Source organism: Tamandua tetradactyla, chromosome 2 (assembly GCF_023851605.1).
Source record: "Tamandua tetradactyla isolate mTamTet1 chromosome 2, mTamTet1.pri, whole genome shotgun sequence".
In the NCBI taxonomy this organism is placed as follows: Eukaryota; Metazoa; Chordata; class Mammalia; order Pilosa; family Myrmecophagidae; genus Tamandua; species Tamandua tetradactyla.
The window spans coordinates 180997627-181016406 of record NC_135328.1 but is presented as its reverse complement, the minus strand read 5'-3'; the positions used below and the strand labels follow the sequence as shown (position 1 = coordinate 181016406).

Genomic DNA, 18780 nt, shown 5'->3' with positions numbered 1-18780 from the left:
AATTCTCCCTTTTAAAAGCCATTCCATTTCTGGTATGTCGCATTCTGGCAGCTAGCAAACTAGAACACTGATGGCCAAAAAAAAAGGGAAAAAAAATCAAATTAGTCATCTGCAATACAGCCTGGCCCCAATATAAACTAGTCTTTGTAACTCATTTAGCCCAATGTAAACAGAAGCTGGGGTGTTTTGTTTTGCTCTGTTTTGTTTTTCAAAAAGCCCAGGCAATGCCAAAAACTTTCAGTCCCATTCACTCTCTTGACCTAACCTTGGGTGGATATCCATATCATTAAGCCTACCTTGTTGCATCCCAGAAGAAAAATTCTATATATGGGCAGAAGCCCAAGCTTGTACCCAAGGAATAATGTCTTCAATATTTGTAGAATATTCTCAGCCATTATGTCTTTGAATATTAACTCTTTTAAATTGTCTCTATTCTTATCTTCTGAAACTCCAATTAGCTATATGTTAGATCTTCTCAACACTGATAGGCAGAAAATACACAATCAATGTTTGCTGACCTTTCAGTGAATAACCCCACAGGGAAGAGGACTTGATAGGAACTAGCATTACTTAGCTTCTGCTCTGTGTTAGTCAGTGCTAGTTCCTTCACATATATCATATATTACTTCCAACAGCTCTCCCAGTCAGGAATTATGTCCTTTATAAGCTGGTGGCTCCGATGAAGGCTCTGGTCAAACTCAACAGGAGAAGCTTGCTGATTGGTGAAAGAGTCTCTCTTCTTCCTTAAAATCTTCCAGCTGATTGCATTATCTCATTGTGGGAGATGCTCCTTAGTTTATTGAAAATGTAATCAGCCACAGATGCAATCAACTGCTGATGATTTAATAAACCAGCCTTATGGCTTATCAACCAGTCATGAAATATTCTTGTAGCAATGGCCAGGCCAGTGCTTGTCTGACCAGGCAACTAGGCATAATCATTTGGCCAAGTTGACACCAGAACCTAATCATCACAGTCCACCCCTTGTCAACTTGTCAGCTATACACATCAAATTGAAACACACTTAATTTCCAAATAGAACACAACAGACATATGCTTAGCCTAACTAATTCTCAACTGTCCTGTATAAAACTGGAAATGCACCACATATCTCCAGAATAGGGTACAAGTCCTTAGGTAAGATTCACTTTTAAACTTCATATCCTATAACATAAATACTATAACATGAACAGCACAATTTATGTCATATGATGAGAGGAAAACAAGATATTTGCTTATGTACAAATGCAAAGATACCTATAACAAAACAGGGAGGAGATAGTCATACAATCACAGTCCTCATTTCTGTAATTGGTCATGTGGTCATTGTTCATATTTATCACTACCTTCTACTACCCACTCAATGTTCCTTTTACCTTCAGCAGGTACTTTAGCTGGCTGTGGCTCTGCCAGGTGAGGGTAACCCAGACTATCATTCCTGAGTTTCTGGGTCATTGGTAGTCTTGTCTGGATTGGGTTGTTGCAGTTTTCCATTGACTTTAATCACGGGGCATGGTAGTACTAAGAGATGCCCTAGGGTATCTCCTGTACTGCAGGAAAACTATTCTTTACCTCCATTGTGCAGTTGTAGTCCTATTTCTTCTTGATAGTCAGTATCAATCACCCCAGACAGAACAGCAATCCCCTACTGTTATGGTTAGGGACAGGTGTCAACTTGGCCAAGTTGTGGTGCCTGTTCATCTGATTGGGCAGGCGCTGGCCTGTCTGTTGCAATGAGGACATTTCATAGGATTAGGTCATGATCGCGTCAGCTGCATCCACAGCTGATTCCATTTGTAATCAGCCAAAGGGGAGTGTCTTCTGCAATTAGTGATGCTAAATCCAATCATGGGAAGCCTTTTAAGGAGGACTTAGAGGACACAGGTTCCATTCCTGCTTTGGCTGGTGAGCCTCTCCTGTGGAGTTCGTCCAGGCCATCCATTGGAGTCATCGGCTTCGCAGCCTGCCCTGTGGATTTTGGACTCTGCGTTCCTACGGTCACGTGAGACACTTTCATAAATTTTATATTTGCAAGTGTTCCCTGTTGGTTCTGTTTCTCTAGAGAACCCTAACTAATACACCTACTATGCCTGTTGATTCAGTGGCATGAGGAGCCCAAAGCACTCAGGTGGCAGTTTTAAATTCCAGTTCAATGGAATCATTGCCATGTCTCCTAGTAGGAGCACTCTTCCTCTTAAAACTAAGACCTGTAAGGCAACAGAGCTTCAGATTTCAGAGACAGTGCTAAGCAAAAATTTCCCCGATGTATCATGAGGTGTGATAGTGAATGGTGCCATTCCCATTTCCACCCCTTGATTGCTGGATCCGTGAATCCTGGCTATGGGAGAAACATCACCATAGAGTGGATGCTGATTCAGTGCATATGCAGCCTCTTAAAGACCATTTCCCCAGCACTACAAGGTGTTGCCACCCAGTTGGCACCATAATGGGTCATCAAAGGGCCATTCCATCATTCTATCAACGCAGCTGCTTCTGGAAGATGGGGAATATGGCAAGACAAGAAGAATTTCATAAGCATGTGCCCATTCCTACACTTCATTTGATGTGAAGTGGGCTCCTTGATCAGTAGCAATGCCGTGTGGAATACCATGATGGTCAATAACGCATTCCATAAGTCCATGCATAGTCATTTTTGCAGAAGTAATGTATGCAGGGAAGGTAAACCCATATCTAGAGTCTGTGTCTATTCCAGCTAGAACAAATCACTTCCCCTTCCATGATGAAAGTGGTCCAATGTAATCAACTTGCCATCAGGTAGCAGGCTGATCCCCTCGGGGAATGTTGCCATATCAGGAACTGAGTGTGGGTCTCTGCTGCTGGCAGATTGGGCACTCAGCAGTGGCCATAGCCAGGTCAGTCTTGGTGAGTGGAAGTCCAAGTTGCTGAGCCTATGCATAACCTCCACCCCTACCACCATACCCACTTTGTTCATGAGCCCATTGGACAATGGCAGGAGTGGCTGGGGATAGAGAATGAATGACTTATATCCACGGAACAGGTCATCTTACCCACTTGATTATTAAAACCTTCCTCTGCTGAAATCACCCTCTGGTGAGCATTCTCATTGGGCACAAATATGTTCTTTTCCCACTCATAAAGGATTATTCACATATCTCTTCCCCAGACTTCTTTGTCACCAATCTTCCAATCCTGCTTCTTCCAAGTCCCTGACCATCCAACTAAACCATTAGCAACAGCCCATGAGTCAGTACACAAATGCACCTCTGGCCAGTTCTCCTTCCAAGCAAAATGAATAACCAGGTGCACTATTCAAAGTTCCACCCCCTTGGAGGATTTCCCCTCACCACTGTCCTTTAAAGACATGCCAGAATGAGGTTGTAGTGCTGCAACTTTCCACTTCTGGGTGATCCCTGCATATCGTGCAGAACCATCTGCAAATCAGATCAAAATTTTCGCTTCCTTAGTCAACTGACTGTAAGGAACTTCCCAAGATGCTACAGCTCTGGTCTGAGAAAGAGAAAGTAATGAGGCAGAAGTGGGGGCCAGGGCCACTTGGGCTACTTCCTCGTGCCTTCAGGATCTGCTCAAGCCCTATCTCTAATATACCATTTCTATTTTATGATGGAGTGCTGCTGTGCACACCCTACTTTATGGTTTTGGGGGTAAGACAACACCCAGCTCATGATAGGCAACTCAGGTCTCATGGTAACCTGGTAGTCCATGGTTAAGCATTCAGTCTCTACTAAGGCTCAGTAGCAGGATAAAAGCTGTTTCTCAAAAGGAAATTAGTTATGGGTAGAGAATGGTAAGCCTTTGCTCCAAAATCCTAAGAGTCTATGTTGTAATTCTCCTATTCAGGTCTGCCAGAGGCTTCAGACAGCATCCCTATTTGCTACTGACTCTTACAGCACTATTGGATATGCTGGATCATATGGCCAAAATGGCAGAGAAGCTTGCACAGAAACCTGGATGTGTCAGAGAGCCTTCTCATTTTCTGGTCCCCATTCAAAACTAGCAGCATTTCTGGTCACTTGGTAAATGGGCCAGAGTAGCACACCCAAATGAGAAATATGTTGTCTCCAAAATCCAAAGAAGCCAACTAGGCATTGTGCCTCTTTTTTGGTCATAGGAGCCAGATGCAACAGCTTATGTTTCACCTCAGAAGGGTTATCTAGACATGCCCACAGCACTGGTGTTCTAGTTTGCTAACTGCCAGAATGCAATATACCAGAAACGGAATGGCTTTTAAAAGGGAGAATTTAATAAGTTGCTAGTTAACACCTCTAAGGCCAAGATAATATCCCAACTAAAGAAAGTCTATAGAAATGTCCCATCAAGGCATCTAAGGAAAAATACCTTGATTCAAGAAGGCCGATGAATTTCAGGGTTTCTCTGTCAAGTGGAAGGGCACACAGCAAACATGGCATCATCTGCTAGTTTCTTCTCCTGGCTTCCTGTTTCATGAAGGTCCCCGAGAGAGATTTCCTTCTTCAACTCCACAGGTCGCTGGCTGGTGGATTCTGCTTCTCATGAGTATGTTGTTCTGCTCTGCTCTCTCTCAATCTCCCATTCTCCAAAATGTTTCCTCTTTTATAGGACTCCAGTAAACCAATCAAGACCCACCCAAATAGGTGGAGACATGTTGTCACCTAATCCAGCTTAACAACTACTATTGATTAAATCACGTCTTCCAGGGGATGATCTGATTACAGTTTCAAACATACAGTATTGAATAGGGATTACTCTACCTTTATGAAATGGGATTTTGATTAAAATATGGCTTTCCTAGGATGTTTGAAAACATCCTTTCAAACCAGCACAACTGGACACCAAGAAATTTCACTGAAGTGGAATGACACTACATTTTTGGTGGATTTACCTCCCATCCACTGACACACAAATGCCTTACCAATAAGTCTAAAGTATTTGCTAGACCTTGCTCTCTAGGTCCAATCAACATGATCTCATCAATATAATGGACCAGTGTGATGTCTTGTGGGAGGGAGAAATGATCAAGGTCCCTGTAGATAAAATTGTGATATAGGGCTGGAGAGTTGATATACCCCTGAAGCAGGACAGTGAAGGTATACTGCTGGCCTTGCCATCTAAATGCAAACTGTTTCTGGTAGTCCTTACTGACAGATATTGAGAAAAAAGCATTTGTCAGATCAGTAGCTGCATACCAGGTGTCATGGTTAGGTTCATGTGTCAACTTGGCCTGGTAGTGGTACCCAGTCATCTGGTCAGGTAAGTGCTGGCCTGTCTTTTTTTATAAGGACATTTCATGGGCTTAAGTCATAATTACACTGGCTATATCCACAGCTGCTTGCATTTGTAATCAGCTAAGAGGAGTGTCCTCTGCAATGAGTGATACTTAATCTAATCACCAGAAGGCTTTTAAGGAGGATTCAGAAGAGACAGAGGCTGGTGAGCCTCTCCTGTGAAGTTTGTCCAGACCATTCATTGGAGTCACCAGTTTCACACCCTGCCCTACAGATTTTGGACACTTACATTCCCATGAGAGTTCATTGTGGACCTTCATTGGCGTTACCAGCTTGTGGCCTTCCCTTCAGACCTTGGACTCTACATTCCCATAGTTACATAAGATACTTTTATAAATTTTATATCTATGGATATCTCCTGCTGATTCTATTTCTCTGGAGAACCCTAGCTAATACACCAGATACCTGGTGATGTGTTGATTTGCTTAATAAATGATACCACATCTGGGACAGTAGCTGCAATTGGAGTCACCATCTGGTTAAGTTTACAATAATCCACTGTCATTTTCCAAGACCCATCTGTTTTCTGCACAGGCCAAAAAGGAGAGTTGAATGCGGATGTGGTAAGAATCACCACCACTGCATCCTTCAGGCCTTTAGGAGTGGCACTAATCTCTGCAATCCCTCCAGAAATATGGTATTGCTTCTGATTCACTATTTTGCTATGTAGGGGCAGTACTAGTGGCTTCCACTTGGCCTTTCCTACCATAATAGCCCTCACTCCTTGAGTCAGAGAACCACTGTGGGGATTCTGCCAGTTGCTGAGCATGTTGATGCTGAACATATATGCATTCTGGAACTGGGGAAATGACCACAGAATGGGTCTGTGAGACAGACCTGAGCTAAAACTCCATCGATCACCTACTTTCAGTAGTCCTTGAAATATCTGATCGTTTCCTTTTCCCCAGTGCACAGTCACCCTGGTAAAAGGACATAGGTCTCCTTGGGGAAGGCTTGGAGGAAGGTTAACAGTATAAATTTTGGTCAATGTAACAGAGTCCTTCCCCAAAGGTACCCAGTGCCCCCCTCATTCAGGAGGCTCTGGGTCTGTAAACTGCCTCAAGTCAGGAAATTGATTAAGGGGTTATGACTGTCTGTTTTTGAAATTCAAGTTAGACTACTGTTCACTTGACCTAGAATTCTGCTTATACAGCTCAGACAAGAATTTAGTAGATTGCCCATCTATTTTACTTATAGGTACCCCATGATCATGATCTACTAGTCAATGCCACAAGTCTCTTGAGTCAGATTATTTTGACTGCTGCTTTGAGTCTTCTGTCCATTATGGTGGCCATGCCCACTTTGTCTATGATGATTAACTGTCACCCCGTGGCTTCTGCCAACTCGGAATCTGATCATCACTATTATGTTTTAGGATTCCAGCTCAGTGACAGCATTTCCCACCATAATATCTGACCTACACAGAAGGGTGACTACAGAGCTTTTCAGGGATGATGGAGCTAGTTTCATGAATTTATTTCTCAAGATTTTGGTAAAAGATGTGTCCACTGGGAATTCCTAAACCCAATCTAACATTACCATCTCTTTAAGCCTCTAGATCCCCTCATCTACATCATATCAGGCTAGTTCTGACATTTTTACCTCAGGTAATGTCGACCACCATTGGATCCATGTTTCAGCCAACCATCCAAATGAACTGTTAATGCCTTTTCTAACCTCTGGAGCTATAATACTGAATGCAGAATCTCTGCTTAGTCAGCCCATACAAAAAAATTCGGCTTGATCCAACTTTATATTCCTTTCACCATTATCCCATGCCCTTAATATCCATTCCCACATATATTCCCCTGATTTCTGCCTATATAAATCAGAAAACTCATGCAGTTCTTTTGAAGTACAGGTCTATCTAGCAAAGGCTCAGCATATTCCAGGGATCCCATTTCCCCATCACCATCATTATCAAGCCATATATCACTTTCCCAATTTCAGGATCCCATTCTTTTCCAATAAAAGCCCTTACTTTAAGAGCAGACACCCTGCAAGTTTGAGATCTTAGTTTATGTTGCAAATCTGCCACTCACACAATGAAGCTTTGTGTGTGGTTTTCAGAGATCTCAAGTCTGCAACCACAGGAAATAATGTTTTATTTCAGTGCACACATGGAAACTTTTACATCATTCATTTGGCGCTCAAGTTGCAAATGTGAAGCCTTCAGCTCATTCCTCTCCCTCATCACTGTATTCAGCATCTCTGACAATCAGCCAACATCATTATACCTCTTAATTCCACAAAATTCCATAAAGGTGTCCAAAACATTTTCTACCCAAAGCCTTGCCTCATATAAGCATACAAGTAGCAGAATCTAATGGTGATATTTTGAGTATCTCTTTTGCCAATTCACCCCATGTTGTGAGTGCCATCTTCATTATTGAAAACAGAATCATTAGCGCCTCTGAGTCTAGTCAGAGTAGAAAACAAATTGTAAAAATCCACGTTTAAGATTCTGTTTCTCAAGAACCACTCCCAGTACCATGTGTGTTAGCGTTCTCTAGAGAAACAGAACCAACAGGAAAGATCTGCAAATATGAGATTTATAAAGGTGTCTCACACAACTGTGGGAATGGAAAAGACAAAATCCATAAGGCAGGCTGTGAAGCTGTGGCTCCAACGAACGTCTGAATGAACTCCATAGGAGAGGCTCACGAGTTGAAGAAGCAGTGAAAGAGTCTTCCTTTCCTTAAAATCCTTCAACTGGTTGGATTATCTCATTGTGGGAGACATGCCTTAGATATAATCAGCCACAGCTCCAATCAATTGACTGATGATTTACTCAACCTGCCATGAAATATCCTTGCAGCAACAGTCAGGTCAAAGCTTGCCTGACCAGACAACTGGGCATAATCATTTGAGCAAGTTGACACCAGAACCTAACCATCACAGTGTTCTCTTTCTTTTTTTCTTTGTAGGTCTTGCTAAAGATTTGTCAATTTTACTGATCTTTTTTCAAAGAACCAGCTTTTGATTTTGTTGATTCTATCATTTTTTTATTTTCTTTTTCATTCAACTCTGCTCTAATCCTTATTCCCTTCTTTCTGCTCGATTTGGCTTTAGGTTGCTCTCTTTTTGTAGATCCCACAGTTATGAGGTTAAGTCTCAATTTGAAATCATTCTTCTTTCTTAATGTAAGCATTCAGAGCTATAAATTTCCCTCTCAGCACTGCCTTTGCTACATATCATAAGTTTTGGTATTTTATGTTTTCCTTTTCATTTCATCTCAAGGTATTTTCTAATTTCCCTTATGATTTATTCTTTGACCTTTTGGTTGTTCAAAAGTGCATTGTTTAATAGCCACATATTTGTATATTTTCCATTTCCCTCCCTGATTCTGATTACTAATTTGATTCCATTGTGGTCTGAGAAGATACACTGTATAATTTCAATATTTTAATATTTATTTAGACTTGTTTTGTATCCTAACATATGTTCTCTACCAGGGAATGAATGATTCATATGCACTAAAGAAGAATGTGCATTCTGCTGCTTTGGGGTGAGGTGTTCTATATATATATCTGTTAGATCTAGTTGGTTTAGAGCATTGTTCAAGTCTTCTTTTGCTTTATTGATCTTCTGTTTAGATGTTCCATCAATTATTGACAGTAGTATATTGGAGTCTCCTACAATTAATGTAGAACCATTTGTTTCTCCCTTGAAATCTTTCAATATTTGTTTTGTTTATTTGGGGGCACTGCCATTAGGTTCATATATATTTATAATCATTATGTCTTCTTATTGATTTACCTCTTTACCACTTATAGTGACTTTCTTTGTTCCTTATAACAATTTTTTAATTAAAGTCTATTTTATCTGATATTAGTATAGCTACCCTGGCTCTCTTTTCTGGTTACTATTTGTATGGTATGTTTTTCTTTTTTTCTATCCTTTCACTTTTAACCTGCTTGTGTCTTTGAATAGAAAATAAGCATCCTGTAAATAGCACATAGTTGGGTCATGCTTTTTTTATCCATTCTGTCCATCTCTGCCTTTTGACAAGAGAGTTTTTTGCATTTACATTTGAAGTAATCACTGATAATGCAGTATTTTATTCTTCCATTTTTCTCCTTTTTCTTCATAAGTTCTACACCTTTTGGATCCTTAATTCTTACATTTATGTTTACTTTCATATTTATTTGATTTTTTTTTATTGTACCATTTTTAGTCCCTTCTCATTTCTTTCTGTGTATATTTTCTTCGTGGTTACTGTGTGGTAAAGTTTATCATTCTGCATCTATCACAAACACATTTGATTTGATACTAACTTAACTTTAATAGCATACACATATACTATTCCTTCTTTCTCCTATCCCCCACCTTTTTGTTGTACTTATTACAAATTATATATTTATATATTATATTCTAAAACCTTACATTTATCATTACCTTTTATGTATTTGCATTTTAGAACCTGTAAGAAGTAAAATGTAAGAAGTATATGCCAAAAATTAAAATATATTACTGTCATTTATAATTATGTTGAATGAAATGTGAGACACAAAAAGCAAATACTATATGAGCTCATTAATATGAACTAATTATAATATGTAAACTCATAGATATAAAATCTGGAATACAGGTTACCAGGTGATAAAATGAAGCCAGAGAATGGAGAGCAGTTGCTTAATATGTGCAGAATTTTTAACTAGGTTGAATTTGAATGTTTGGAAATGGAGAGGTGATATAGCACATCATTGAAAGTATAACTAGCAGTGCTGAGTTATGGGTGAATATGATGGAAAGGGGGAGTTTAGAGTCATGTAAAGGAAGAAGGGCTAGAGGTTAAAACATGGGACTGTATAACAGTGAATCTTGTGGTGGATGATGACTGTGATTAGCAATGCAAATATTAAAAAATTCTTTCATGAACTAGAACAAATGTATAACACTATCACAAGGAGTTAATAATAGAGTGGTATATGGGGGAAATGCACCTACTGCAAATTATGAACTATAGTTAACAATAATATCTTAATATTCTTTTATCTACACTAATAAATGTACCACACTAATGCTAGGGGTCAATATTAGGGGAGGATAAGAGATTTGGGATATTTGGTTTTTTTTTTTTCTTTTTCTTTTTGTTTTGGAGTAATGATAATGTTCTAAAATTGATTTTGGTGAGGAATGCACAAACATGTGATGATACTGTGAGCCACTGATTATATGCTTTGGATGGATTGTATGATGTGTAAATATATGTCAGTAAAATTGCATTAAAGATAAAGACAGCATATATCTGAATGAATACTTCATTACTGTAAAGTTATCACTTCTACAAATTTATTAACTCAATTAAAACTCACTCAAAGTCCCAAATTTTACTCACAGAACTTGATAAGCTCATTATAAAATTCACTTAGAAAAGAAAACACACAAAAATAGCCAAGGGATAAAAAGATAAAATAAAATTTGTTGTAACAGTGTTCTAGTTTGCTAGCTGCTGGAATGCAATATACCAGAAATGAATGGCTTTTAAAAAGGGGAATTTAATAAGTTTCTAGTTTGCAGTTCTAAGGCTGAGAAAATGTCCCAATTAAACAAGTCTGTAGAAATGTTCAATCACAGGCATCCAGGGAAAGACACTTTGATTAAAAAAGGCTGATGAAGTTCAGGGTTTCTCTCTCAAGTGGAAAGGCACAGTGAACACAGTCAGGGTTTCTCTCTCATCTGGAAAGGCACATGACGAATACAGCATCATCTGCTAACTTTTTCTCCTGGCTTCCTGTTTCATGGAGCTCCCTGGGAAGCATTTTCCTTCTTCATCTCCAAGGGTTGCTGGTTGGTAGACTCTCTCCTTCTTGTGGCTATATCATTCTCTGCTCTCTCAGAAATCTCTTGGCTTTCTCTCTTGTCGTTCTCTTTTATAGGATTCCAGGAAACTAACCAAAGCCCACCCAAAAGGGTGGAGACACGCCTCCACCTAATCCAGTTTAATAAATACTCTGGATTAAATCACTTCTCCAGAGAGATGATTTGATTACAGTTTTAAACATACAATACTGAATAGGGATTAGAAGAAATGGCTGCCTTTACAAAATGGGGTTAGGATTAAAACATGGTTTTTCTAAGGTACACACATCCTTTCAAACCAGCACAACCAGATAGTAAAACATATTATGGACAGATCAATAAAAGAGTAGAGTCCAACATAACTAAAATTACCTGGAATTTTAGTATAGAAACCCTGGAATTTTAAATCAGCTGGAAAAAGAATATACTAGTCAATAAATGATGTTGGGACAATTGACTCTCCACTGGGAAAAAACTAGTTAGACCCCTTCCTCACATCATGACAAAATCAAATTCTTAATCAATTTTAGAGCTAAAAGCATATATGAGAAACTATAGGATTTTATATGAAATTTTATGTAGATTGCACTCCTAAGCAAGACCATACTCATACAAACTATAAAGGAAAAAAATATTGACCAAAAAAATCTAAAAATAAAAATGACAAATTGGGAGAAAGTATTTGCAATATATATAATACACAAAGAACATATAAAGAAGGTGGGCCACGGAGGCTCAGCAGGTAAGAGTGCTTGCCTGCAATGCCCAAGGACCTGGGTTCGATTCCCGGTGCCTGCCCATGTTAAAAAAAGAGAAAAACATATAGAGACTATATTTATGATATACAAATAATATATCCTGAATATATAAACAACTCTAAGAAAAAAGTAAAAAAAAACAAACTAGTAGAAAAATTACTAAAAGTAATTACCTTTCGACCTAACAATAAAAATAGGATCTCATTTATGTTTAAAAAAGAAACAACAAATTATATTTCCATATGTTCATATATATAAATTATATGCATATTTTAAAAGTTTGGAAGCAGAAGCACACAACTTCTGATAGGGAGACTAATATGGAAGAGAGAATCCTTAGGGGACTTTTCCTTATCTGTATTGTTTTAATGTTTATAATTAAAGTATTACTGTTCACTATAACTAAAGATAAGTTAAAAGAATTTAGAAATAATAACAATAAAACTCTTCAAGGGTTTCTGATGTAGGCAGCCTAATGTCATTTCAGAACTAGCAAGACCTTTAAGGCTCCTAATAGGTCTGATCTTTCTTGACTGACTTGTAAGTCACGGCTAGGCTAGCACAAGAGGGAGAAGACTTCTCAGCCAGAAACATATGTCACCTGAAATCAGGGCCCCAACTTACGATCATAACAGTGTCTTTCCAAGTGCAATCATAGGTCCCAGACTTAGAACAACTGAGAATCCCCCACAAGCTCTGCATCAGCCTGACACTTCCCAGGAGGATATAAGAACTGCCAATTAATACTGAGGGCTACACTCTTCTAATCCCAATTAAACTAAAGTTAATATCTTGATCTGCACTCTTCTTTTTTCCCTCTCCAGTTATGAGTTATTTGTTCCCCAGTTACCGTGAGGCACCCCTGGGTCCCTCTGCCCCAGGAGCCCTCCTTCCTGGCTGTAGCCCAATTAAGCCACAGTTGAGTTGCTCTGATGTAAGAAGTCCCAGGAGACTCGTTAAGTTCAGTGCTTAAGAAAATGAAAGGAACATTAAGAACTTCAGCTTATTAGACAGCTGGGCCAACACCAGCAGCTAAGCAGGTAGAGCAGAAGTGACTCAGTGTCCCTGAGAGGCATCTGAGGAAACTTGCTTCAACTTTTATTTAAGTTTAGCCCAAGTGTGTGCACTAGCTACTGAGCATGTAGCCAAGACAGCTTCACTTTCACCACCACCATCACCCAATTATTTTCATCACACATTATATCATCATAACCTCATCATCTTCACTTTCATCACCATCACCCCAACATCATTCTCCTTCCCCTATTGCTTCATCATTCTTGGCATTATCTTCCAACTCATCATCTCACCACCATCGTCATCAATATTATCATCATTACAATTATCATTGCAAACATCATCATTTACCTTCAATACACCATCTGTTCACCAACACCATTACTCCCACGACCATCCTGATAATAAATACCAGCAGCTCATGAGAAGAGAGCAGTGTCCTGAAGACCCAGGGGGAAAAAGCTTTCATCTGAAAATAGAGAAGAAGAATAACTTCAAATAGCTGATTTGTAATTGGAATCAGGTACAACAGGGCAAAGCAGACCGTGATAAGAAGAGTGCATTAAGAACTCTAAGGTAAAATTTGACACATAGTCAAAATATAACCAGCACTGGAAAGAGTAAATAGAACGATTGACCTTGCATAAAAATTCAAATATTCCCAGAATGCAGGGGAAAAGAAAGGAAGTTATGATTACATAATGGAGGATGACTTGCAGAGATCCAACCTATAAGCATTAAATAATTTTTAAAGAACAAAACAGTAAATGAATCAGAGACAATATCTAAAGGCAAATATATAAGAAAACTTTCTGACTCTGAAAAGAAATACTCTGATGATCAAAATGTCCCATTATAAGTACTGGATATTATATCCAAAATAATGAAAGAGAACCCGTATCTCACACCTTAAACAAAAATTAACTCAAAATGGACCAAAGACATAAACACTAGAGCTATGACCATAAAACAGTAAGAAGAAAATGCAGGGAAGCATCTTAAAGATTTTGTGGGAGGAGATGGTTTCAGAATATGCAAATGTAAAGAAATCCTACAACTCAATAATAAAAAGACAAACAAACCAATTAAAAATGGATAAAAGACATGAATGGACACTTTTCCAAATTCTATGGCTAAAAAGCAAGTGAAAAACGCTCAACATCACTAGCTATTAGAGAAATGCAAGTCAAAACCACAATGAGATATCATTTCCCACCTACTAGAATAGCCTTTATAAAAAATTTAAAACCCAGAAAACTACAAATGTTGGAAAGGATGTGGAGAAATAGGAACCCTCATTCACTGCTGGTGGAAATATAGAATGGTACAGCCACTCTGAATGGCAGTTTGGTGGTTCCTCAGGAAGCAGAGTAGAAAATTACCGTATGATCCGGCAATCCCATTGCTAAACATATACTCAGAAGAACTGAAAGCAGGAATGTGAATAGACATTTGCGCACCAATGTTTATAGCAGTGTCCATCAACTGACAAGTGGATAAACAAACTGTAGTATATACACATGATGGAATATTATGCAGCTCTAAGAATGAATGAAGTCCTGAGTCATGCAAAAATGTGAATGAACCTTGAGGACTTATGTTAAGCAAATAAACCAGACATAAAAGGACAAACATTGTATGGTCTCACTAATATGAACTAATTATAATGAGTATGATGGTTAGGTTCTGATGTCAACTTGGCCAAATTATTACGCCCAGCTATCTGGTCAGGCAAGCACTGGCCTGACCATTGGTGCAAAGATATTTCATGGCTGGTTGATAAACTGGAAGGATGGTGTGTTAAGTCATAAGTCAATTAATTGTACCTGCTATTGATTACATCTGCTATCAACTAAGGCATGTCTCCCACAGTGAAATAATCCAGTTGGTTGAAGTCTTTTAAGGAAGAAGAGAGACTCTTTCACTGCTTCTTCAGCCAGTGAGTATCTTCTGTGGAGGGCTTCCAGATCCTTCATCAGAGCCACCAGCTTCACAATCTGCCCTACAGATTTTGGACTCTTACATTCCTACAGTTGCATGAGACACCTTTATAAATCTCATATTTACAGATCTCTCCTATTGGTTCGTTTCTCTAGATAATCCTGACTAACACGAGCAAATTATTGGAGTTAAAATCTAGAGTATAGGGCGGGCCGCGGTGGCTCAGCGGGCAAGAGTGCTTGCCTGCCATGCCGGAGGACCCCGGTTCGATTCCCGGCCCCAGCCCATGTAAAAAAACAAACAAACAAACAAAATATAATAAAACAAGAAAATGTTTAAAGATGTTTCCCTTTCTTCCTCCCTTCCTTCCTTCTCTGTCTTTCCTTCCCTTCCTCCCTCTTTAAAAAAAAAAAAAAAATCTAGAGTATAGGTTACCAGGATATGGAATGACAATAAAATCAGATGGTAATGCTTAAAGTATACAGAATATTTAATAGAGTTGATTGTAAATGCTCAGAAATGGATAGAAATGATGGCAGCACAATACTGTAAGTGTAATTAACAACACTGAGTGTGAGTATGGTTGAAAGGGAAAGTTTAAGGTCATATATGTCACTAGAAGGAAAACTAGAGGGTAAAACCTGGGACTGTATAACAACAAAATCTGCTGCACTCGTTGACTGTGGTAAATTGTACAAATATAAATATACAAATATAAGAAAGTTCTTACATGAACTAGAACAAAGGTACATCACTAGTACAAGGTTTGAATAATAGGATGGTATACAGGGGAAAATACAATTAAAGCAAACTAAGGACTATAGTTAATACCGACATTGAAATATTCTTTCATCAATTAGCCAAGGTACTATATCAAAACTAAGAGTTAATAATGGGGGGCGGGGAGGGAGATGGTATAAGGGGTATGGAATTTTTTTTTTTTGAGAAATAAGAATGTTCTCAAATTGATTGTGGTAGTGAATACCAAAACTCTGTGATTACACCAAAAGCCACTGATTGTACACTTTCATGGATTGTATGGTATATGAATAACTGTAAAAAAAAAAATCTAACCTAACTATGGCATGGCCAGAGAATGGAATCAGCATGCTAATTCTTAAAAATACCTTGAGATGTGCCTTTTGACCTAGCATGACATCATTTGAAATAAATATTCGATTTATGCTAGAGAATAATGAGCATTCCACTAATCGAATGTAGATTTACATATATGTCCATTAGATCAACTTTGTTAATATGTTCAAGTAATATAATTGTTGATGCTCAGTGGTGAATACATGCACAGGGGTAGATTTGCTTTACTATTCTTTCTACTTTCTAATGTCTCAAATCTTCCATAAAAATAAAAATGTCTATAAGTTTGAAAAAAAACTCACTATATTCCAGGGAAAATTAATGAAAAAACTTCTTGCTTGTGCTCATTCACTTGCTAATCTGTTCTCCACACTGCAGTTAGAATGACCTATTCAAAACACAGTCTTGGCACCCAGCTTTTAAATCTCTAGTGCTAACATGGCCCACAAAACCAGTGGTTTGGCCCTGCACGTCTCCAAATGATTCTCCCTGGCTTTCTGCCTCTCTGGCCTTCTTTCTGTTTCTTTCGAATGCTGTGCTCCCTCTGGCAATAAGACCTTGACATACTTTGCTCCCTTCACCTGAGAATGCTCTTGCCCCTTCCCCCGTCAATTTGCCCAGTTAATGCCCACTTTAAGAGCTCATACATCTCTTCCGCAAGAAAACTTTCCCAAACATCTGTAACTAGGCCAAATGTATTAACTATATGCTCTGATAACACCATGCACCTTTCTACTTTTATATTTATATAAAATACTTTTATATTTATCTGCATGATTCTTTGATTACTATATGCAGCCTGTTCAAAGAATAATCTCCATAAGAACAGGAATCAAAGGGCAAGTCAACTTTCAAAGCTTTATCCAAACAAGCAGAAAGTTCACGGCAGCATCCGTTTGGTCCACGGAAAGTAAATATACAACATCCTTGCAATACCAAATGGGGAAGTATAGGCAGCCCCATTGCTGCCCTCTCTTCTTCCCCCCTTTAAGAGTTGCTCAAGTCTTTTGCCTTCTGAATTTTCCAGGTGAGGGTCCCCAGTTTTGTTCGTTCCCAAAACTCCAGGGGAGTTTCTTTCAGCAATATTTTATAATTTTAAGTGTACAGATCTTGCACATTTTTGTCAGGCGTTTTCCCCAATTATTTTATATTTTGGATGATACTGTCTATTAATTTTCATTTTCTGATTTTTTTACTACTATACAGAAATAAAATTGATTTTATATTGATCTTGTATCCTATGACCTTGTGAAACTTAATTATTAGTTCTAGTAGCTTTTTTGTAGACTTTGTTGAATTTTTTATGTAGATAATCATATCATCAATAAAGAATGTTTTGCTTCTTTTTTCCATTCTGGGTGCCTTTTATAGCTTTTTCTTGCCTTATTGCACTGCTAGAACCTCCCGTACAGTATTAAATAGAAGTCATAAAAGCAGACATCCTTGTCCTGTTCTTGTTCTTAAGACAAAATCATTCATCTTACTTTTAAGTAAATGTAAATATACTTAATTTGCCATAATAGACCACATTCTAGACAATAAAACATGTGTCTGTAAAACTGAAATATATCAAAGTCACACAAAGTATGTACTCTCACTGCAATAAAATGAAACCATTAAAGCATACCTTTAACTGTGGAGTTTCCACAGATGTCCTTTCTCAGATTAAGGAAGTTCCCTTCTATTCCACGTTAGCTCAGAGGTTTTGTTTTTTACATCAGGAATGAATGTTAGATTTTGTCAGTTGCTTTTTCTGTGTCTGTTGAGTGATCACACTTTTTTTAGCTTGTTAATATGGTGAATTACATTGATTGACTTTCTAATGTTAAAACAACCTTGCATCCCTATAATAAACCCCACTTGGTCATGATGTATTATCCTTTTAATGTATTGCAAATTTGATTTGCTAAAATTTTATTTAGAATTTTTACATCTATGTTTATGAAGAACATTTGTCTATGAGTTCTGTACTTGTAATGTCTTTGCTTTTTTTGCTACCAGGGTAATGCTGGCTTCATAGAATGACATGGGAAATATTCCTTTCTCTTCAATTTTCTGAAAGAGTTTGTATAGAATTGATATTATTTCCTCAAATGTTTTGTTAGAATTCACCAGTAAAGCCATATAGCCTAGAGTTTTCTTTATAAGAAGACTTTTAACTGAAAATTCAATTTCTTAAATAAATGTAAAGCTATTTAAGTTATCTATCCGTGGGTGAGCTTTGGTTCCTCAAGAACCATTTATTGATTTTTCTGTACTGTTTTAATGCTTCCTGCTATATTGACTTCCACTCTAATTTTTATTACTTTATCCTTCTGCATACTTTCAGTGTAGTCTACCCCTCTTTCACTAATTTCTTAAGGTAGAAACCAAAGTAATTGATTTGACTTTTCTTCTTTTCCAATAAAAGCATTTAGTGCTGTAAACTTTCTCTAAGTACTGATTTAGCAGCATCACACAAATTTTCATATATTGTATTTCCATTTTCATTCAATTCAAAATACGTTGTAATTCCCCACTTTGATTTCTTCTTTGGCCCATGGGTTATTTAGAAGTTTTTATTTAGTTTCCAAATATTTGGAGATTTTCTACAAAAGTTGTTGTTTCCTAATTTCATTTTATTATTAGTGAAAGTACATACTTTGTGACTTTGGTATGTTTCCATTTTACTGAGAGATGTTTTATAGTCCAGAATGCGGTCTATCATGGCAAATGATCAGTATGCACTCGGAAGAAAAAAATAAATTTATTCTGCTGTTGTTTGATGGAGTGTTCTATAAATCCATTTTGTCAAGTAGGTTAACAGTGTTGTTCCATGCTTCTATGTCTCTGCGGATTTTCTATTTATTATATCGATTACTGAGAGGGGAGTGTTTATATTTCCCACTATCACTGTACAT

At 37.9% G+C, this 18780-nt stretch overlaps 1 long non-coding RNA gene across 3 annotated transcripts in view; it reads right to left on the bottom strand.

Moving 5' to 3' along the window:
• LOC143674380 (uncharacterized) overlaps positions 1–18780 on the bottom strand; it is a 172007-nt gene that overhangs the window by 145161 nt on the left and 8066 nt on the right. For all 3 annotated transcript variants that reach the window (XR_013171021.1, XR_013171022.1, XR_013171020.1), the window contains exon 2: positions 13196–13313. This is a non-coding gene — a long non-coding RNA (uncharacterized LOC143674380). The remainder of the gene's footprint in view (positions 1–13195; positions 13314–18780) is intronic.